Source organism: Silurus aristotelis (assembly GCF_946808225.1).
Source record: "Silurus aristotelis genome assembly, chromosome: 2".
NCBI classification, from domain to species: Eukaryota; Metazoa; Chordata; class Actinopteri; order Siluriformes; family Siluridae; genus Silurus; species Silurus aristotelis.
The window spans coordinates 17,695,965-17,720,870 of NC_139575.1; the positions used below are offsets into that span (position 1 = coordinate 17,695,965).

The 24,906-nt window shown below is 36.4% G+C and overlaps 2 protein-coding genes across 3 annotated transcripts in view; one reads left to right on the forward strand and one right to left on the reverse strand.

Annotated features, from left to right (window-relative positions):
• Positions 1 to 24,906, reverse strand: part of LOC310715102 (craniofacial development protein 2-like) — a 367,511-nt gene that overhangs the window by 342,350 nt on the left and 255 nt on the right. The gene's annotated exons all lie outside the window — the stretch shown is intronic.
• tex264a (testis expressed 264, ER-phagy receptor a) overlaps positions 1 to 24,906 on the forward strand; it is an 80,293-nt gene that overhangs the window by 31,879 nt on the left and 23,508 nt on the right. The window lies entirely within an intron of this gene.

The following is a 24,906-nucleotide window of genomic DNA, read 5'->3' on the forward strand; positions in this document are numbered from 1 at the left end:
GTCCGTTTATCGCGGGCGGTTTTGGAAAGTAAAAAAGTTTTTCTCCTTGTTTTGGCCTTCCGTCCGCTCTCAGGTGGCGTTTTCAGTCAACGAACCGTAGGTTTATGAAAACGCTCTCCAAAGTGGATACATTTTAAAACACCATATTGGCATCGCAGTGTGAATTGTGAAAAAGGAGGCTTTTAAAAAACGCTGACAGGTTCTTAGTCACTGCTGCGATGTTTCAGAGAGCCGATATAAACGCCAGGCGGAAATGGCGCAGGCCGAATCGTCTTTACGTTTTGCTCATGCGCGGTGCAGGGACGTAAGCATTTTCAGACGTTTTAGTGTGGATGAGTTACCCTTGGGAAATGATTGAATACGAAAGTGTGGACGTGGATTTTAAATGTGCATCTTGATTGCATTTACATTTAGTGTGGGTTTGTGTTGTTGGTTGTTGATCCCAGAGATCTGATACTAAACACTGTCCAATTATAGTACACTTTACTCACAAGGACAGTTTAAAGTGTTTTTAATTATTATTATTATTATGCCTGATGATTAAGCTATAATTAAGCTTTCTACTTAATATCATGTCTTAGTACTGTTTTTTGTTTTTGTTTTTGTTTAATTAAAAAGTCATTTTTTTCTACATCCAGCAGTCTTCATTTCATTGTGAATTCTACCCTTTGAGGTAACTTTAGAGATCAAACAGTGCCTCCATGTCAATACAAACTTTTCTCTAATTAGTAGAAGTGTACAGAAAAAGGACGTGCGATATTTTCAAGCAAATTTTACATTTAAACCTAAACCAGATAGATGTTCTACTTAGGCTGGAACACCTGGGGAGGATTCTGTACTGCCAGACAGCATGATTGACACGCAAGTAGAGCTGTCCTGATTGAATGTTGGTGGTCTGTTTCCACTTGTTTCTTTCTTTTTTTCTTTCTTTCTTTCTTTTTTCTTTTTTTTTTTTTTTCTTTTTTTTTTCTTTTTTTTTCTTTTTTTTTTTTTTTTTTTTTTTACAAATTTTAGGTTGACTAGACATTTCTTTTAGTCTGCTTGGTTGTTAATCGTTTGCTTTGTACAGATTTTGTGCAGCATTTTGGGTACATGAGTACCATAATTTCCGGACTATAAAGCGCACCAATATATAAGCCGCACCCACTGAATTTAACAAATATTTTAATTTTTTACATAAATAAGACGCATCTGTCTATAAGCCACAGGTGTCTACACTAATGTACTTTACACAGGCTTTAACGAAAGACACGTTACACACGGTGTAACGGGTGAAATATGTTGCGCTTCCTTTAGGAGCATAGCGGTATTTTGGGAATAGCCTGGCACTGCATTTTCCCGCTATTACTGCGTGTGTTCAAGACGAGGATTATGTCCTTATTATTTTCTGATGCTCATTTCTAAGTTTCTTTGACTAACCCTTAACGCTGTTGCCAAGAAAAATATAAAGGAAGAGTTTTGGAAACCTGTCTGTGCTTATATGATTTCTGTTGCAACTGGAGTTAGTGAGCTCTCCCTTAACCCAGACTCAACGCGTTACAAGGGCTTGTATCTAAACAGTAGCCTACCAAGAAAGTCATTGTTCAATGTCTTCCTCCTTCCTTTCACAACTATTTCTCTCGGAAGTTTATCTTTTGGCATCGTCGTGCGTTTAAAAATCACCCGGTGAAAGTTTTTTCTCCCGATGCCGTGCAGCTCAGAACACAGGTGAGGTGCGTTTTTTTCGTTTCCGTTCGGAAATTTCATTGGTCTAATGTTATGGGGTTCAGTTTTTTGACTTGAAGTTTGTGAAACCGGGAAAAACCCAGGCCGCGGGGTTTAAAACGTAGGAAGAAATTAGCGGCTTATAGTCCGAAAAGAATACGGTAGCTTTGCTGTCTTACACCTACAGGGTTCCAGAGTTTAAACCTAAGTTTTCCTCATGTCCGTATGGGTTTCCTGTGGGTCCTCTTACCTTTCAAAGCCATCCAAGGTTTCACACCTCACTCGCGGCATTTCCAGAATGTACTTTGGAGCCGTCTGATGAAGCCGTTTCTGCAATTAAATGATCATTTTTATTGGTTTATGTGTGAGAAGAATCTCACCAATTATTTCAAGTGAAAAAATCATTGCCTTCTAGGTGAGCAGTTTCTAATTTTGGATTTGCCATAAAACACTGAGGGTCTCCTTCGTGCTTAGCAGACAATTGTTTAAATTACACGTGAACCAAAATAGACCAACAGTTCATATAGTAGCTACCAGCTGAAAGAGGTTTTCTGTGCATCCTTTCAGTTTTTCATTTTTTTTCATCCTCCTTTATGCTTGTCATCGTGTGCTTGAGAGCACACACAAACGAATCATGCTCAAACAGATATGATGCTTTTGAATGTCTGTGTGTGTGTGTGTGTGTGTGTGTGTGTGTGTGTGTGTGTGTGTGTGTGTGAGAGAGAGTGATTGCCTAAAACAAGATCACATACTGCATATTTTGAATGACTTGCCCTCGAATTTTTTTACAAAGACATCATTTATTTATCTTGTTGTATTTGGGCTAGACAGACAATATCTTACAGCTCCAGTTAACCCGGTAATAAAAAAAAGCAGAGAAGATGAAAAGAAGGATTTCTATCTGGATTCTAAATGCCTGCATTGTCCTCATACACCCGACGCTCATATAGATTTTTCTCCACACTGTTTTTGATTTGCTCCATCGCATTTGTGGCTCTGTGATTGACCAAAGGCGCTGAAATGTAATGGAACATGCTGTGTCAGGACTCGTCATTGTGTTTAGAGTATGTAATATTAGATATGCATGAATTACTGAAATGTGCTCCTCTAGAGCAGTGTGCTACTAAGGCACAGCTGGTTATAAAAAGACATGATGAAAGTTGGTTATTAAAAGCCAAGCCTGGGTCCACGGCTCACTTATTTTGACCTGTGGTTCACAACTAATTGACTTTCTTTATTTAGCATTGGTACAAAGAATACATCTTAGAACTGAAGCTGGAACCTAATTGATGTGCACTATGGCCATGAAGGTTCATAGTACCGTTCGAATGTGGGTGAGTGTGTGCTAAATATAGCCTCCTCCTGAGACATGCACGGTGAACGCACTGCTTAGCGAAGCAGATGAAGGACCCACCAGTGGGATTTGGGTTGGAATTTTGGGTCCATCAGTGGCCAGGGATCTTTCCGAATGAAATTAACTGTGTTCTCATTCGGAGAATCTGAATGGAGATTAGAGCAGGCTAAACTAAAATGATCTTTCTACTTTTCACTGTGAAGATTTCTGTTTGCATGATCAGCAAAACTAAGCTCATATTAAGTTTTGATTTAAACATGCAGAGCTTTGTACCAGGATCTGCTGTGGGAGAGTTTCAAGACTTTTAGCCCAAACAATTGATTATGATCAATTAGTTAAGGTAGTCGGTGTAGAGTCAATGTTCTTTTTGTTTTAGCTACTTTAGGAGCTATTCATGTGTCACACCAAGTGTAATCTGGAACTGAGTTGTAGCTTTAGAACATGGAAAAGCAAGCTAATACCTACTGCCAAGAGATCCAAACACTACCCCAATCCTAGATACTTAGATGCATGAAAATGTCAAAATTCAGAAGCTCTCTAAAACCTCAAATAGGCAAGTAAAGCTTTTATATGCATTACTTGTGGAAATGTGTTTAATTGAATATCTGTACCATTTGGCTATTGCTTAAATAAAGAGTATTTACCCATTAGAAGGTAAAAGAAACAATGGAAATAAAGAACTCGAATAGCTAAGATGCCAACTGTACCACCCAAAAAAATTTTATAGAACATAATAATTCAAACTTCAAATGTTAAACTTTTAAATATTGTCTCTAAAATGCAATTATATATAATTCTAAAAACACATTATAATAGTGACTTATTGTGTGCCGATCCCAAGCCCAGATAAATGGGAAGGGTAGAGTTAGGAGGGGCATCCAGCGTAAAACATGTGCCAAATCAAATATGTGGATCAAGAATCAGAGATGAGCCTCTGTGGCGACCCCTAATGGGAGAAGCCAAAAGAAGAAGAAGAAGAAGAGTGACTTATTGCATTTGAAGCCAGTAGCTGGAGATTAGCACCATGGAAAAAAGAATACGGTAGCTTTGCTGTCTTACACCTACAGGGTTCCAGAGTTTAAACCTAAGTTTTCCTCATGTCCGTATGGGTTTCCTGTGGGTCCTCTTACCTTTCAAAGCCATCCAAGGTTTCACACCTCACTCGCGGCATTTCCAGAATGTACTTTGTAGCCGTTTCTGCAATTAAATGATCATTTTTATTGGTTTATGTGTGAGAAGAATCTCACCAATTATTTCAAGTGAAAAAATCATTGCCTTCTAGGTGAGCAGTTTCTAATTTTGGATTTGCCATAAAACACTGAGGGTCTCCTTCGTGCTTAGCATACAGTTGTTTAAATTACACGTGAATCAAAATAGACCAAGAAGAAGAAGAGGAAGAAGAAGAGTGACTTATTGTATTTGAAGCCAGTAGCTGGAGATTAGCATCATGGAAAAAAAATACTGTAGTTTCTGTGTTAAAAAGACTTTTGCACATCTGACTTGTTTCTTTGTAACAAACCAACTGAATGTATGTTGATGACAGAGGCGTGTAACACAATGCCACAACCTGTATCTGTGTTTGTTTAATGATCCAGATAAGTGTATCTGCTGAACCAGGCAGATCCAGAAGAGCATTTAAATGCAGAGGAGGGGGTTCAACAAATCGGTCATTTGGCCCTTTTTGCCCCTTTAATGGCCATGCTTTTTTGCTTTTTTTGTATTTTCCCACCTGCTTGTTGTCACACTAAATTTAGTTTTATAGTATGACACTTAGGAATTGATTAATCTTTAAACAATGTTGAATTATTTTGAATATTAATTGCTGGCATTTGACAGATTATGCTGTATTTAACCCACTGTCTTGCCCAGAAGTTCTGAACAGTAGTACAGAGAAATTTGGTGTTACAGATCATTTTAAAACACCCTATTAATTCTACCAATACATTTTCTGACATCTGTTTTACTTGTAGGCAAACACGCTTAATAAAGCTAATACACACTGCAGGCTGCTGTGCACTGGTAAAGCCGTTTATTCCTATCCAGAGACAGTGGCACGGCTGTGTTTGGCATCAGCACTCTGGCATTTTCAGCTGTAATGTGCACCATGGGGAGTCTCTCTTAAGGCCCGGTGTCCAGCAGAGAAAGTTGGAGACAAAAAAGGGGACAGGCAGAAATCATAGGCCTCTAAAGCTGTAATTAAACCTCCTATTGTGGTCTTCTTGGGTTCCGAACTCCGAACACTATAATAACTGTAGGGATTGTAGGGTAGGTATTTAAATGTCCTATCATACAACTGGAGCATGAACAAGAACAGAAACAATATTTTCCCTATATGTAGTATTTTCTCAATTTGGGATAGATTAAGCTGTAGCAGAATATAGAATTTTTTTTTGTATGCACTTTGTATACTTTGCCTGGCATGTAGAAGAGTGTATATGCATACTGTTTAGATGAATGGTGTTGATGAACTGACAGGCAAGTTGAACTCCTGCTCTTGATTCTGCACTCGCTTCTGTGCCCCGTCTACTGCTTTTGTTCTCCTGCTATAAATGAAGAGCCTGGGTACAGCACGCTCATTGTGTTTGTGTGTGTGTTTGTGTGTGTGTGTGTGTGTGTGTGTGTGTGTGTGTGTCAGAGACAAACAAAATAGTTAACCCTGAGTTTCCTTTGATGATTACAGATTGGTGTATCGCCTATATTCGGGTGAATTGCGTTAATTGTGAAAGGTACACAATGATGATTGTGCATTGTGAATTTGACAGTATGGCTGTGTATTATTTCACAAGTGCATTTTTTTAATGTGTGAAGATATGCTTGGATAAAGATTTTAAAAAATGTGAGCAACTAAACCACAAAATGACTTAATTATAGAGATCGGTTGATTGTATACCCTTCTTGCTGATTACAGAGGCGGGTGAACGTGCCAAGTTGTAATTTGATCAATCGGTGGCAAATTTGATCTGCGTTATGGCAATCACAAGATTCTGCGATTATTATGAGCTCACGCAGAGTAAAAGCAGCATCGTAGGGCTACATGGTCGGTGTGGTGCTGTTAGTCTACCTGCCTTCAGAAGATAATGGAGCTGGCAATTTCCTGTATTGGTAAAACTCAATTTTTGGCTTTTGATTATTAGTATTGCTGTGTTTTTGTGTGATTATATGTGCGCAGAATAAAACCTGCCAGGGTTTTCTGGCCAAAGTGAATCAAAAACGTGCATTAATACCATTAATATTACGTAGTTTTTTTCGTGACAGCAATTCCTGAAGCATTTTATTTCTCTTAGTACTGTCCAGATTGAGAACTGCTTGTGTTATAACTATAATAATTCACATGACTGTCTGGATTACAATAAACCACCATGCTACTTGGAAAAAGATGCAGTGTACATCTACAAAGTGCACTGGCAAAATAGAGGCAATTAAGCACACAGTGTTGTCAAATACTAACTTATTCTGCTTCTTTTTCTTAAACAATATAGACATCTTGCATCAAAAACAAACCCCTGTGCTATATTTAAAAACAGTAGACTAGCAGCTTTAGTTGATCCTGACTTTTGACTCCTTCGAATATGACTAATTTTTCAGAGTGTCTGATTTCATGGTTATTATTGAAGGTTAACTTAGTGTGCAGGCATCTCCAGTGTGCTGTCCATTCCTATTATATCATATCTGCCTTCAAATATCACATTAGCATCTCCCAAAGAGCCTCTGTTCTCCCTTCATCCAGTTAGTTGGCTTCTTTTCTCAAACTTTGTGTCTGCTTTACCATCAAATCTCCAGATTTAAGTTTCTCCCCTAATGACTTCTTACAGAAATAAGGGTCTGGAAATGCTACTCTGAATTCTACTACATATCATAGGGATAAATTCCAGACCTTATCAGTGTTAGTAAACATGAACACAGGAGTTCTTTTGCAATATGAGTCATGTAGCAGTCTGAATGATAGTACAGGCTTCAATCACAAGAAATTGAGTGTAAATTTTCAAGGGATTTTCCTCAAACCAAGAGGAAGTAAAGGTACAGGCAGATAAAATAACACTTTGCTCACATGGTTCATTTTATCCAGATATATCGGACTTTGTACCTGATTCCTATAAATCTGTTTTGAACTAAGAACAATAGTTATGCTAGAGAACATGGGCTTACAGAAGGGCTGCTCTAAACAATACTGTCTGCTATCAACAATACTGATTCAGTGAGCACAGACTACAGGCTTGGATCTAGGTGTGCCTAGTGCCACACATATAAATGGCTTGAGGGACTGTTTTTGTGGCAGTACACAACGTTTATAATATTATATAAAAAAATTAAACTTAAAATTAATATAACTACTCTGCAAAATTGTTATTAGTGAGTACAACTCCAAAACAAATAGCAAACTAAGGATGAACATACAAAGGTTTGGGCACATGAACATCAGACCTATATTTCCTTGTCAAACATCCTATTAGGCTGCGGATTAACTCCACTTTTTCTGTTATAATAACCGTCGCTTTTCTGGGAATGCTTCCACCAGCATTCAGATTGTGGCTGTGTAGGGATTTTGTGATCATTCGCCTATAAGGGCATTAATGAGGGCAGACAGTGAGGAGGCCTGGGGTGCAGTCAGCGTTCCAATTCAATCCAAAGGTGTTCAGTGATTTGGAGGTCAGGGCTCTGTGCAGGTCACTCGAGTTCTTCCAATCTTATCCATGAGCACATGGCATTGTCATGCTGAAACAGTTTTGGAAACCAATGAATGGCAATGTGGTGTTGCATTCTAAGGTTGATTGTTTTTCGATGAAGGCTATAGTTTTAGCCTTTTATAGATATCACCAATGTTCTGGAATGTCAGGGAAGGGAGTTTCTGTTATAAACAGTTAAGCCATGACAACTCTGTGGATGACTGTTTGTGCTTTTTGAACATCCCAGTCCACATTTAGTTCCCATTTGCTGTTGCCTCCACTCTTCTGAGAAGATATTCCAATATATGTTGGTGTGTGGCTGATGAGCTTTGAGATATCTGTGCTCATTTAGCCACGCGGATATAAGTAAATCAGGTACTAATTTAGCGAGAGAAGTCCTGGGTTGCAGCCAGCATTTCAATTGATCCCAAAGGTGGTCACTAGGGTTGGGGGCAGAGCCATATAGCAGGCTAGGATCTTCCAGTCTACCCCATGTAAAGAATATCTTCAAGGAGCTTGCTTTGTGCACAGGGGCATGGAACAGGCTGGAACAGGTTTGAAAAATAAATAATTTTACTTTATCCAAAGACATCCAATTTTGTGGGAACAGTTTGGTGAAGAAACAAAGGTTGAGGTCATGGCACCAGGGTTAAGAGTATCAATCAGAGCATGGATACAGTTTCATGGTTAAACTAAACATTTATTCCTCAACAGGTTCTCATTTTGCTTAATTGGGTAAATAACACAAAAAAGTCCTAAACATTGTCTTATTTACAACTTAATAGATCAAAGTGCTCAGAATTTCAAAACTACTAAATAAACACCTTTATCATCAGTTACACATGTTTTTGAGTTCATTTATGTCGATTGTCTTAATATAAACCTTAAAGTCGAAATTATTGCCTGAGCTGTGATATTATACAAAAACAATATAAATACTTCTAACTTTGTTTAACAAAAACATTTGTAGAATTCTTTTTTTCCAGAACCTTCATAAACGTTTTTTTTTTTTTTAAACATTCCTGGTCCTCTAATTACTATGAATCCATTTCGATCCTTGTCCTTCCTACTATAAATGAATATCTACATTTAATATTCTATCAGTTACAATGTGCCACAGTCGAGGAGACCTTTTCAATACCATTGAGACCCTTTGGTGCAGTTGCTCAAAGGGAAGCTTTTGATTCTGCATGCTATTGAATTCTTCAGGGCACAGGAAGAGGAGTTTTCTTTGTTCCTGTGACGAATAGGATATCCACATGTCCCTCCTGACTCCTCACTGACCATAATAGAATATTAAAGTGATGAGATGTGCTTTTCCTCAGTGGTAGACCATTGTTGGATTGCTGCTATTGACGATGGTTAAAGGTATCCTTGGGTGTGCATTTATAACTTAACCCTCTCTTAGTGAGAGGAACCGTGAGAGACATGAATGTGCAGTGAATGATGCTCTGGAGATTGTGGGGGTGTTGGGGTTCAGTTCAGTGTTAAGGTCTTGTACTATTTTAAATAATGTTGTGTATAACTCTAAAATGTTACTTGAAAGCGGGGCTGAATGATGAAATTGTGAAGAAAAATTCCTCACAAAAAGTCAAATTTAAAAAAAAGACAAACATTATTTTCCCTTTTTCTTTCTTCGCTCTTTCTTTTTGTCTTCTCTCTCTCTCTCTCTCTCTCTCTCTCTCTCTCTCTCTCTCTCTCTCTCTCTCTCTCTCTCTCTCTCTCTCTCTCTCTCTCTCCATCTTTCTTTAATGTACATCATTAGTCATTCACCTTTTGTAATATACATCTAGAATAAATTACAGAAATAATGAATAAAGATTTATTGTACTACAGCTTACCAACCTCTTTCTCACTTTCTTTCATCAATTTGGAGAGATGATTAAAGCTTCAGAAACAGGAATTAAAAGACAGAAAAATTAATGGTTTAGAAAGGTAAAAAGAAATAAATCTGATTAAGATAACACTGTTTCCTCTTTCTCCATGTGTTTCTGGAAGCATGCAGAGGTCTGCAATGTTCTTTCATTTCTATTCATTTTCTGCCTTATTAGCAAGCTTCTGACCAAGCTCAGGCATCCATAATACACACACACACACACACACACACACACACACACACACACACACACACACACACACACACACACTTTTTTCTCACAAGCTGGGAAGTGGTGTTTAAGCACATTCTGCTGCAGGAACAGTGATTGACGTAAGCAGTGGGAAGTCAGTCAAACTGACATATGACCAGGCCGTCTCCTGTAGTCGTGCATGTAAGATATGTCTCTTGCTCTCTTTCTCTCTCTGTCTCTCCCTCCCTCACACCTTTTTTGTCTTAGACAAACCCGGATGGCGATGTAAAGCTGCTCTACTCGGCCTACACACACCCCCAACCATCCGTACATAATGACTCCAGCCTCTCTGGGATTGTAGGTGGCTGAAGTAAGGCAATGTGTGAGAAAATACATGTCAGAAAATTGGTTCAAACCCACTATCAGAGGAGGACAGTATGTCAATACTGATTAGAGAGGATCACTTAAAATGATGGTGGTATTGGTTAAGTGGTGGGTTTAATGATGCTGTTTATGTATTTTTGATTGTGTTTAGATCTCGAGTGATTATTACAAAAGGCAATGAATATTTTGTGCAATTTATCCATATAATTTCCACTTTGGTTGACCAGTAGAAAATGCTTATAATTAATAAGTTGTAGCTAGTTGCAGGAGAGAAAATGGGAATAAATCCAAAATGTGTATACCCACATGCTCCAATCATAATTTAAGGTATTGCTGCATTCGATGAATAGTCATAATTTAGGATTATCTGACATTTGACTAGGGTTAGGGTTAGGGTTACATTGTTTTGGTCAAAAAAATAGTTAAAGTTGTTTATTGTCTTGAATGGAAATAAAGGAGTGAACAGCATTTATATAAAACGTTAATGCTAGCAGCTATTTTTTTTGCATCTCCTTTATATCTGGGCCTTTTACTACCTGAACGTGCATGTAAACTTAAGTCATATAAGTGATAAATGAAGTGGTGATAATTTGACAGGTCTGGATAATCTTAAATAAATTGGAATCAGAGCCTTCTTCCTGAAATCTCACTCATGTCTACCAGTGATAAATGTGAGCTGTTTATCTGTAACGTTCTCTGCCGCACGTGATTCAGCTCAGGAGCCTAATAATAAGCTCATAAATGGAATCAGGATTGATAGAGGAGAGGGTTTTCTGCACTATTTGACTGATTCTTACACATTTTCCGACCAATGATTTGCTGTCAAGAGCATTGTGTATAGTGTTTTGGTCTTTATTTATCTATTTTATTAAGATAATATAAGCGGTGATCGAAAGAATGGCGTATTAGACAGCAAAGCAAAAGAAGGGAGTGGCAGGGTAGATGTGAGCCTATAAAGGCTGGAGGCATGGAAATGGATCTGCAGGGAGCAGGTGTGAAAACGTGTGGGCAAAGTTAAGCAATAAAACACCGAGCAGCACTGGCCTGTCAATTTGAGCTCTTCGACTCATACATCCAGTTTGAGCCTGTCTCTCAGCTAGATTGGACAGCTCTGTCTGGAACTTCTACCAGTCACTCCTTGGCATAAACAAGACAGCAAAAAAGGCTGCAGTAATTCGCACATCTCTGATATCTGTCATTCAGGAGTCATGTTCTGAAACACACACACACACACACACACACACATACACACACACATACACACACACACACACACACACACACACACACACACACACACACACACACACACACACACACACAATTGCATTCAATCAATCACATACATTCCTGGTGCTGTTGTCTAGACCCATTACTTAGCTCTGTTTGCAGTTCTGTCATCTGGAGTTTTCCGAAACATAAATTCCTCAGTGCAGATCAAGCAGTTAGAACTGGGTAAATTACTGAAGTATGTAGACCTGATGTTCAGAGAAATATATTAATGATAAACCCGACAAGCTGTTCCGTTACTGGGCCTGTATATTGTAAAGTGTTGATAAGGGCTGCATGGTGATAATCAACAGATGGAATTGTCTTATCAAAGTGCACAAGAAGCTGAAAGTGATTCTGTTCTTCACCACTGCTCTCATAATGATGATAAATTGAGTGGACTATCACTCGCTGTTTGGTGTAGATAAGATAGAAGCACACATCCGATACAGTTTTGGAGGTGTGCAAGTAAACAAATATGATCTCCTGATGTTGAATAAGTTCATCGTTTATATCTGTATTTCCTTGTGCTAGCAGTCAGTCTTGTCACAATGTCTCCTTAAGGTACTTTGGGACGATCGATTGACCGCACAAACTATGCTCCATCATTTTAAATGACTGTCCAGAGATTTGTCTTTTTGCTGATCTAAGTCAAAAATAGATTATTTACTCGAAATGTGGAGGCTTTGAGTGCTGGTAGTTCCAATTTGCTACAAACTAAGTTAGACTTATTTCAACAAAATAGTGAACACAATTTCAATGTAAAGGAAAAATGTGATTAATGCTTGGGTTGTGGTATGATATTAGAAATTCAAACTACTGACAGTATAGAATTGATGACCTGGTAGATTTCTACTCAAAATCTACCAATAATTGGTCATAAGGTCTTGGAATGCAGATGACATTTCAGCATCCAGATATCCATCCCACATGCCCCCAAACTTTGCAATTACTGCTGTAAAGCTTATGAGCATTGTTTTTTTATAGATAGATAGATAGATAGATAGATAGATAGATAGATAGATAGATAGATAGATAGATAGATAGATAGATAGATAGATAGATAGATAGATTGATTGATTGATTGATTGATTGATTGATTAGTATCTACCAGAAGTGCAAATAGTAGCATATGTTACTGAATGTTAGTGCAGATCAATGTAGGGCACAATATGTGTAAAGAATAAGGGGTGTATAAATGTACAATATGCAAAATGTATATTGTATGTACAACTGTACAGAAGGTGTATACAGTGTTCTAACGGTGTAGTGTAGAGTTCAATAGTGTGATGGTGGATGGAAGAAAGCTGGCCCTGAACCTGCTGGCTCTGGTGTGTATGTTCCTGTATCTCCTTTCTGATGGAAGGCGGTTAAACAGTTTGTGACTGGGATGTGAGGAGTCCTGATGCAAATGTAGACAACCTACAAAAACCTTAGTTATTTTATTATTTGTGTGCGTGTGCATATGTGTGTGTGTGTGTGTGTGTGTGTGTGTGTGTGTGTGTGTGTGTGTGTGTGTGTGTGTGTGTGAGAAAAAGCATGCTCTTTCTCTCACTCACCTCTACTCCTTCAATTATCAAACTATCCTGTCTCCATGGAAAAGTGAGAAGATGCTTGGTGGAGACAGTTGCCCTGGCAACCAGCTCACTTAAGCCCCACTGCCTGGAGGACCAAACACAACAAGCAGCTTTTAGTCTACATCTCATCATCACCTTACATCTCTGTCTCTTTTTTTTTTTTTTGTGTCATGTGTCAGATCCAAGTCACTATATGGCACTGAAAGTTTTTTGTATGGTGAAAATAATTATGATATATAACATGCACAAATATTGCTATGTAACATCTAGGTGATCCTGGAAAAAAAAAAAAAAGAAAGGGCAGTGAGACAGCCAGTTGTGCAATGACCTACAACATTTCATTGCCAGTGTCACTCCAGGGGGAGAAATGACAATATAGTTTAGTCTATTTAACTACATACGGAGCATTGTGTTTTCCCTCGGACCATTATTACTGACGCACCACCCACTAAACTCTTGGTTCTCATTTATAAACGTGCCGTATGCACATAATGTGGTTGGAAATGTGCATACACTACTTTTAACCATTAAACCATTTCCGCAATGTTTATAAATGAGACCCCTGGACAGGTAACACAGAAGATGCTGCAGAATTTAAAATCAATCAATCAATCAATCAATCAATCAATCAATCAATCTATCTATCTATCTATCTATCTATCTATCTATCTATCTATCTATCTATCTATCTATCTATCTATCTATCTATCTATCTATCTATCTATCTATCTATCTATCTATCTATCTATCTATCTAATTCTGAATCAAAAAAACATCATTTTTGTACCTTGATATTCTTTCCTGTACTAGAAATAGAATTGATTGCTTAAATGTAAAGACCTTCAGGTTTCTCTATGTCTGTATATCTCTATGATCATATACATATAAATATTAACAAACACAACACCCTCTCCTCTAAGAAAGCACTTTAAACACCCTACAGGAAGCCCCAAACCTAAATAACAATAAACTTTTATTTCACAAAGCAAGATAAGGCTGTGTAGCTCTAATTTCCCACTAAACTGCTCCTACAGCACAGAGGTAGAAGTAGTAGGTCAAACACAATTGCTCCCATTTGCTGGTTGTCACTAAAAGTACAGTATGTGCACACTGCCCACAAGTACTTTGGGCTTTAATATCTTGTGCTTCTCACCTGTGATTGGTGGAATATATATTTATATCCCTGTAGTCCATAACAAATAAGGTTAGAATAGACTTTTATTTAAAAAGTCAATTATTAATATAGAAACTTTTATTTTCATCCTTGTAACAAAATGAATAATTATGGTGTCCTACGATTCACAGACCTCCGGTGGTCCTAGAATCACAGATCTATTATTTTTTGCACATTCTCAGATGCAGTACAGGATGGGTAATATAGTAATAGGAGAAATCTATATTTGAAACTGAATTGTTCAGCTTCTTATCTTCTTTTTGTCAAAACATGATTGCGTTTGTATTAGTGGAGTGCAAGATAGAAGAGTGGGTTTTTTACGTGCAGAACATATTCTTGACATTGTTCAAGATACCCAAGAGTCAGAACTTTTAGGCTGACATTTGTTGGAAAAAAAAGCAGCATTACGAACACGTAGATGTAATTATGTAAGAGATTATTTTCCTCCCTGTGCTCCTTTGCATGTTCCCCTTGTTTATCGAATGGCTGAGGGTGTCTGTATTTCTCTCCCAAAATCACAGTCATTAGCGTAGGAACAGTGCTGTTTAGAGCTGATTAGGAGGCTTGTCAGACTAAAGGACACTAAGTACAGACTTTTCGTGCTCTTGTCTCGTTCCACTCTGCTACAGGAGATGATGGACTCGGCTTTAACACAATGCAGGTGCAGGGGGTCGCTTTCAGCCATTACATCACATCTGAATCGGTGGCAAAATAAATATGCACATTTTTAGTTGTGGATGAAGTACACAAAGCAGGTACTTGAGTGAAAGTAGAGATACAGTAGGTAAAATATTACTTCAGTAAAAGTAAAATTGCTCCCTTTTAAACTACAAAGGTATTTGCCTCTAAATGTACTTAAGTAACCAATGTACAATGATTTATGACTATAATGTTATTATAATAATTTTTATCACAGGACTCATTGCTTAATCAATTCAGTTTATATGAAAAGGCTCTAATATTACTCTCAGCACAACAATCTATTAATAGAATGATATTAATGAGTCTGATTGATATCTAATAAAATTATAATGAGCCCAAAAACTTATTTTCAACTACTTAAAAAAAGATATTTGACTTTGAAATGTGGTGAAGTTAAAGTCTCTCCAAATGGAAACACTAAAGTAAAGTACAGATTTGCCAAAAAACTACTTAAGTACAGTGAGAAATTACATTTACTGTAATTTCCGGACTGTAAAGCGCACCCATATATAAGCACTGAATTTGACAAAGATTTTTATTTTAAACATAAATAAGCCGCACCTGTCTATAAGCCGCAGGTGTCTACACTGAAACTAATGAACTTTACACAGGCTTTAATGAAAGACAGTGTCTGTTACACGGTGTAACGGGTGAAATATGTTGTGGCTCCTTTAAGAGCAGAGCGGCATTTTTGGAATAGCCTTTTTCCAGTATTACTGCATGTGTGCAAGACCGAGGATTATGTCCTTATTATTTTCTGGTGCTCATTTCTATGTTTCTTTGACTAACCCTTAACGCTGTTGCCAGGAAAAATAAAAAAGCACGAGTTTTGGAAACCTGTCTGTGCTGATATGATTTCTGTTGCAACTGGAGTTAGCGAGCTCTCCCTTGACCCAGACTTAACGCGTTGCAACGGCTTGTATCTAAACAGTAGCCCACCAAGAAAGTCATTGTTCACTGTCTTCCTCCTTCCTTTCAAAAAAATTTCTCTCTGGAGTTTTTCTTTTGGCATCGTGGTGCGTAAAAAAAAAAAAAGTTTTTTCTCCCGATGCCGTGCAGCTCAGAACACAGGTGAGGTGCGTTTTTTTCGTTTCCGTTCGGAAATTCCATTGGTCTCATGTTATGGAGCTCAGTTTTTTGGCTTGAAGTTTGTGAAACTGGGAAAAACCCAGGAAAAATCCATAAATAAGCCGCTTCGTTGTTTAAGCCGCGGGGTTCAAAACGTGGGAAAAAAGTAGCGGCTTATAGTCCGAAAAATACGGTACTTCATTACTGTCCACCACTGCACATTGTTTGCACATCTATGTCACATAATGTAGACACTGCTGTTTCGAGGGCAGATGAGTGCAAATAGCACTTCTAAAGGCTTTGTTTATTGTGCTTTATATTGTTTTGGGCAGAAAATTAAAAGATTTTAGTTCTGAAAGAAATAAAATTATTGTAGGACATTAAGTATTAATATATAATGTTATTTTTTATATCTATCTATATCTATCTATATCTATATCTATATCTATATATATATATATATATATATATATATATATATATATATATATATATAGATATATATATATATATATATATATATATATAAACAATATAAAAATGTGTAACTGTGTATTCGGAAAAAGCATTTCACCGCATGTCGTACTCTGTATGTATGTGTATGTGACAAATAAAATTTGATTTGATTTGATTTGATAAAAACATTTATGGTATTATTTTGGGGCTTTTATTAAGGCAGCAACAGGCATTGTGCTAATGTAAATGGAGCTACTGGACAGATAGACTGAAGAACATGGCTGGGGTTTGGTGAAAATGTTTAATACATTTCTGTGTACACATGCAACCGTGAGCAATATGCAAATAATAATAATAATAATAAAAAAAAAAACGATCTGGTACCTGGAAAATTTTACTCCCTGAACCTGCATGTAAGCTTAAGCGATGAATGAAATAGTGATAGTTTGGCAGGTCTGGATGATCATAAATAAATTGAAATGACAGCTTTTTTTACTGAATTCTAACTGGTGTTTACCTGTGTTAAATGTGAGCTGTTTGCCTGTACAGGTATCTGTTCCTACTTTGCATATTAATGCATATTCATTGTCTTCTTTTTTCTAGGAATTATTTATTATTATACGGTTAATAAAGGTCATCTGATTAGGTGAGTTGAAGTGAAGAAATAAAAACAAAAAAGCAACCTAATAACATGACAGACCAGCAAACTAAGCACGCATGGAAAGTCTGAGCAAAATGTCGAACAGCCTCATAGATGTCAGAAAGAGATGTGTGCACTCAAAGCCCTACAGCAAACGAGCTGAGAGCAGCCTGTGCAGGAGTGAGAGCAAGAGTGAAAAGAGCTAATGAACAGAGTCATTAACAACAAAACCATGATTTTGCCCTCTCTGTCAAAAGTTTCTGAAAATCCTGAAGGTCTTTACATTTAAGCAATCAATTCTATTTCTGGTACAGAAAAGAAAATCAAGGTACAAAATGACAGTCAATTAACACTATATAACAAAACATTCTTTATTTACATATTCCATATTTATTTTCTTTTTTGTTCCTGGGTATCCAATATTATTTAATAATTATACCATAAGTATAGAAAATGGCTATTGATTTCTAGAACAGACAGATAGATAGATAGATAGATTTGCTTCTGTTTCAGAAAAACTTAAATTTTTATTGCTGACAATGCAATAAGTGAAAACTAAACCCATTTAGTACATTTAATTGGCATATTACATCAAAATGCAAATACAAATATATAAATAAAAAGATAAAAATAAATTTCAAATTACTTTTAAAAAGGTAAACGCATTGTACAGTGGTTTCTTTATGTTTTATTGGAAATGATCCCAAACTTTGTGTACTTTGGCCTATATCTTCTCCATATTAAAATGTTGTGTGTGTATATATATATATATATATGTGTGTATTGTATATTTGTAATTGTATATATATATATATATATATATATATATATATATATATATATATATATATATATATATATATATATATACAATTACTTTTTTCAATTAATATATTAATTAACCTATTTATGTAACAATTTAAACAAGTCATATTTAATCACAGACTTTGTTTAAGGTGATGAGGACTTCTTGTTCCAGATGGAGATATAAAGATGGATCGCTAATTATTTGCTTTTAGATTGTGTTATATGTTACAGTAATATTATATATAGTTTTATCATATCTTAATAACTTTATTTCATTATTTCTTTGTACTTGCATTAATATATATTTGTTAGAACAGTTTGTGCCCTACATGCTCTATATAATAAATACACATTGTGACTTTATGCTGCATGTTATGAATGTCCTATTTACATATGATTGAATAAAGATCTATACTATAAGATTTCACAATATTAAAAAAACAACACAGTTGTTTGACAATATATTAAAATAAAGGAAACCATGATGTTGAGCAAGAATCTCTACAAAGTAAGAAAGGAAGATAGGAAGGGTGTTGGTCAAGCTTTTGTATGTTTTATGTTTGCTCCTTCATTTAAAGTTTAAATATCACAGAGCATGTTCAGGTTGGGTAGTGGCACACACACGCAGACACATACATTATCCCACCCAGGACACATAAAATGAGTGGCATGCACTAAATTTGTTGTCCATTGCACAGTAATTAGGCACCATTTTTCAATCTATTTTGTCTAATTTACCCAATTTATCATCCTGTAGTGCATGTTAACTGGTGCAGTCTGTTTTATAGAGCAGCAAAAAAAAAAAAAGGTTCTGGTCTTGTAATTTAAACAGAACGTTTCTTGTTCAGAGTGCTTTAAACAACCATTTTCTTCATAAAATACAAATGTTATTTTATAGCCTATTAATGATGATACTGTTTCTTTTAATGTAGTGTGCTCTAGTAAATAATTATAATTGTTGAAGCTGTTACCCAGACGAAGATGTTTTTAAATACCGCTATCTTGCAGTGTTTGGATATTTCTGTAGGAAAACAAGGAAACGTGATTTAGTGGGAAGTCGAGAAGTAATAATAGTAATATTTAATAATTACTAGTAGTCATTAATTAATTTAAGTAATAATTAAAAATATTAATAATAATTGTAATAAAAAAAAAAAAAAAACTATTGTAATAATAATCATTATATTAGGAGTAGAATAATAGTAGAAGATGAAACTCTGCATTATAGGCCAAATACTTCAAAAGTCCTTTATACTGTACAAAAAAAAACAAGTCTTGTAGACGCTCAGTACAAATGTACAAACAAAAACTGCCACTACCTTTACTGCCACTAATAATAATAATAATAATAATAATAATAATAATAATAATAATAATAATAATAATAATAATAATAATAATAATAATAATAATAATAATACCAGGGTTGCAGTGGATCCAGCAGCAATAAACCATCCTAGATAAGATGCCAACACACACATGTCTAAACATTCACATAATAATAATAATGACAATAATAATAATTATTATTATTGTCATTATTATTACTATAATTGTTATTATTATTATTATTATTTATAAAAGTAATGCTTACATTTTTAAAAAGTTGAACAGACCTTTTTTGGCGACTCACCTCACAGCAGCAAATTCATATTTTCTGAGAACTTTAAAGGTAACAAGGCTAACAAAGTTGGCAGTAACATGTTGCATGCCCTTGTTACGATGATACAGACTGGCAAATGGAAGCTCCAGTAATAGCTTTACATTTCTCTTTCTTTTTTTTTCTATTGGCAGGAGATCAAAACCTACAAATAGAACAACACAAGCAATTCTAAAACTGTCATTACAACCTGAATAGCAGAACTAATATCAGCAGACAGCTGGGTAGTGATTGTGTCTGGGATGTTCTGTGGTACGTATGAGGAGAGCTGTTTAACAAGCAGATGTCTGCTCTAGCCATAACTTATGACTCTTAATTTATGCTAAATACAAAACCAGTATAATATAAAAAGAGACCCATTTAAAGTATACTAGAAAGAAGAAACCAGATTGTTTGCTAGCTTTGTAAAACTCATGCTACTGTAGGTGTGCTGAGAAACGAATGCCCACAATTACTGTTCATTAGTGGTTCTGTGTATTGATTACTGCATCCATATATAACCACTCTTCCACAAGCCTGCTTGTTCACATGCATCATTCTACTCGCTAAATTTGTCCAGTCCAATTTATAGCACACGCCTCCTGTGTCAGGCTGTTTCTGTTAAGAATCACCCGACGGGAGGTACGCCTGTGGTTCGGACATGCCCGTACGGACACAACATAAAGGTGCGATGATGAAAGCTAAAAATACATCACTCTTGTGTAGCAAATGACAGTGAGGGACAGTCACAATTGAACACTCCTGGAAGTGAGAAATGGAGTTTGCTGCCATTTTCACAGATCTCAGTGTGATGAGCGTGTGCACGTGTCTGCCGAGAGCGGCGTATGGGAGTATAGGCTAGGGAGAAAGGGCTTGTGGGACTGTCAGCGGCTGTCACCGTGAGGAGTGTTTGTATTAATTCCTGTGTCTGCGTTTTTGCCTGGGGATCCTTGTGAGAAATGGTCAGGCTAAGAATAGCCAGAGATGACTTTTCAGTTGCCGGAGATGCTGCGCAGAAATGAGGATGAATAGAAATCGTCTGAGGATGAAGGATAAAAGGTTTACACTTGTGGCAAGGATGCTCTTGTTGCCATCTCTTCCCATATCTCTGCCTTTCATTCTTCTTAGGTCTCTTTTTTTACCTCCCTCATCTCCTTTTCTCTCTCTCTGTATCTCTCCTTTTACTGACTCTCATGTTGATGTTCCATGTGAGCTGCAGCTCACCATGGTAGTCGCCCTTCAGACAGCAGATGTGCCAGCTGTTTTTAGCTTGTTCATTCAGTCTATATTTATGACTCTCCCCTCTGTCTCAAAATGTCACAGCGCAAGCTTAATCATTTCATCACTCTGAGATTCTCTCTGATCGTTTTTATAGGGTTGCATCTTTCCAGGAATAAATTCCTCGTAAGCCTCATTCTTAACACAACACCTTTGTCTGTCTGTCTTTTGGTTTCCCTGTCTCCATATATCAGCCATCAGATTGAACCAGTCTGACCATCCAAAAATAGTGGGGTTTCATAAGTTTTTCACACCATTCTGTGTAAAATTCAGGGACTTTTGCATTACAATTCCAGAATTCAAGCCCTTCTGACACCAGATGAAATACCATGGTCATGATCACTGAGATCACACTTATATATTGGACGGAGAGAGAGAGGGAGAGAGAGAGAGAAACTCTTCAGTGTGAACAGATAATATTTATTTTCTTAATAAGCCAGGAGTTCACTCTCCTGCTGAAATAAAATTGAACACATTTTCTTTGCTCTATTGCCGGAGTACTTTGGAGATATTAATCTTCTCCAGCAATTTTTCTTTCCAAACTGCTTTTTGTGCAAAAGTGATAAGGCTGCTGAAAATGATTGTTGAAGAGTGTTAATAATTCTATTGTGAACATTAGTCACAAATACCTGTATGTCTAGTGGACAGTATCTCATCTCCAGATGAGACATCCCCCATCCATCTCTCTCTCTCTCTCTCTCTCTCTCTCTCTCTCTCTCTCTCTCTCTCTCTCTCTCTCTCTCTCTCTGCGTTCTTTCTCATCTGGCTAAAAATGCTGCAGTGTCATTAGGTTTAAATTTAATATCACTCTACAATAACAATATATGATAAACACAATGTACCACATATTCCCCAATATACAGTGGAACCTCGATAGTTCGCAACTTTTTACAAATTACAATTCCAAAAAATTTGGGACACTGTACATATTGTGAATAAAAAAGGAATGCAACAATTTACAAATCTCATAAACTTATATTTTATTCACAATAGAAAATAGATAACATATCAAATGTTGAAAGTGAGACATTTTGATATGTCATGCCAAATATTGGCTCATTTTCGATTTTATGAGAGCTACACATTCCAAAAAAGTTGGGACAGGTAGCAATGGAAGAAGTTAAATGTACACATCAGGAACAGCCGGAGGACCAATTTGCAACTTATTAAGTCAATTGGGGACATGATTGGGTGTAAAAAGAGCCTTTCAGAGCAGCAGTGTCTCTCAGAAGTCAAGATGGGCATAGGATCACCAATTCCCTCAATGCTGCGGCGAAAAATAGTGGAGCAATATCAGAAAGAAGTTTCTCAGAGAAAAATTGCAAAGAGTTTGAAGTTATCATCATCTAGATTCAGAGAATCTGGAACAATCTCTGTGCGTGAGGGTCAAGGCCGGAAATCCATACTGGATGCCTGTGATCTTCGGGCCCTTAGACGGCACTGCATCACATACAGGAATGCTACTGTAATGGAAATCACAACATGGGCTCAGGAATACTTCCAGAAAACATTGTCGATGAACACAATCCACCGTGCCATTCGCCGTTACGGGCTAAAACTCTATAGGTCAAAAAAGAAGCCATATCTAAACACGATCCAGAAGCGCAGGCGTTTTCTCTGGGTCAAGGCTCATTTAAAATGAACTGTGACAAAGTGGAAAACTGTTCTGTGGTCAGACGAATCAAAATTTTAAGTTCTTTTTGGAAAAATGTGATGCCATGTCATCCGGACTAAAGAGGATCAGGACAACCCAAGTTGTTATCAGTGCTCAGTTCAGAAGCCTGCATCTCTGATGGTATGGGGTTGCATGAGTGCGTGTGACATGGGCAGCTTACGCATCTGGAAATGCACCATCAATGCTGAAAGGTATATCTAAGTTCTAGAACAACATATGCTCCCATCCAGATGTCGTGTCTTTCAGGGAAGAACTTGCATTTTCCAACATGACAATGCCAGACCACATACTGCACCAATTACAACATTATGGCTGCGTAGAAGAAGGATCCCGGTACTGAAATGTGCACAAAAGGATGAATTGCTACACTGTTTATTGCTTTCTTAACATTTGTCCTATTTGACACTTTATCAGAAGATATGATAATGATTTTTATATTAATTGTAAATACCGATATATTAAATTCTCTTTAAGTATTTTATAGTTCAGTATGAAATTATTTGTGTTGTTTTTTTTCCCCGTAAAAATGTCAAATAATCGATCCTAGTAGTATATATCACATGGTGTATGACAGCCAGACTTACTTCATTGTTTTCTACACAATCAACTAGATGCAATGAATGTGGATTATGTAAAATGCGGATCAGACAGGGATTGAGGGCTTACTGGCACTTACCTGACTCTGCTCTCCTTCTGTTTTGGGGCAGACACATGCATGTAGCAGCTGCCAGGGAGACCATAGTCACGACATGTCTCCTGGGGTCTTCTCTTCAGTTTTTTCTCTCTCAATTTCTTTCTCTCTTTCTTTCAGTCAAAATCCCTCTTATCACTCTTTCCCTTTTTGCTTTTCCTACTTACTATGTTAATCTCTTACTACTCACTCATCTCTTTTTTTTTTAATCTGTATGTCTTTTGTGTTTCTCCTTTCTTTCATGGATCTTTCAGGACCATTTTCTCACTTATCCTCCCTTTTGGGAGAAAGCTTTTTAAAATGAGTTGTTTTTCAGAGCCCTTTTATTGTAAAATTCTCTACATGTTGATTCCTAATAAAGTTTGCAATTATCCAGATTCTATAGAACCCATTTCCCCGATCCTTGAAGGGAAAATTTCATTATGCTTCGTCGTATTGCTAATTGATAAAGAGTGGTCAGCTTTAGCATGCTGTTCTTTTGCCTGGATCTTTACCCCCTTTCCTCTTCCCCACTTCTAATAATTTGATTTGTAATTCGTCGTTTCCCCGAGATCTGATAGCATTATGTTGTGGAGGCATGTGTTGTCAATGCTTTCAGAGTATGAGTTTGTGTTCACGTGATTGTCCGACTTCTGTCATGTATATAATTTTTAACTGTGCTCAAACATCCTAAAAATAAATCATAGAATTTTTAGAACATTTCTAGTTGGATTCCAAATTTCCATCCAAATTGCATTTTCTAGGAAACCTATCAATGAAACATTGAATGTTCTAGATTCAAGATTGAAAGGTTGCTTTATTGGCATGACAAATATGAACATTCGTATTGCCAAAGCATAGAACATACATATACAGTACATAACAAAAATTACAGTCAGAAATAACAGTAATAACTATAATAATACTGTATATAATATAGTATATTATCTATAACTGTAATATTACATGTGTGTATATATATATATATATATATATATATATATATATATATATATATATATATATATATATATATATATATATATATACACAGTAAAATACAGTAAATACAGTACAGACCAAAAGTTTATATATATTATATATACAGTACAGACCAAAAGTTTGGACACACCTTCTCATTCAAAGAGTTCTCTTTATTTTCATGACTATGAAAATTGTAGAGTCACACTGAAGGCATCAAAACTATGAATTAACACATGTGGAATTATATATGGAATTATATACATAACAAAAAAGTGAACTAAAAATATGTCATATTGTAGGTTCTTCAAAGTAGGCATCAAGAGAATGCCAAGAGTGTGCAAAGCAGTAATCTAAGCAAAAGGTGGCTACTTTGAAGAACCTACAATATGACATATTTTCAGTTGTTTCACACTTTTTTGTTATGCATACAATTCCACATGTGTTAAATCATAGTTTTGATGCCTTCAGTGTGAATCTACAATTTTCATAGTCATGAAAATAAAGAAAACTCTTTGAATGAGAAGGTGTGTCCAAACTTTTGGTCTGTACTATATATAGTTATATATATATAGCAGTTGTTTTATAGTATATACTATAAAACAATAACAATATAAAAAAAGCGATCGAGTTAAACTCACTTGGTAGTTCACCTTTACTCTTCCACACCTGTCTATTGTAATGATTTATATTCGCACTATGCCACTATCTTAGGAAGCTCTTTCTTGGCACCATCATCTCTGGCTTGCTCATTATGGATTTAACATCCAGATCTATATCCAGATTTTTTTTAAG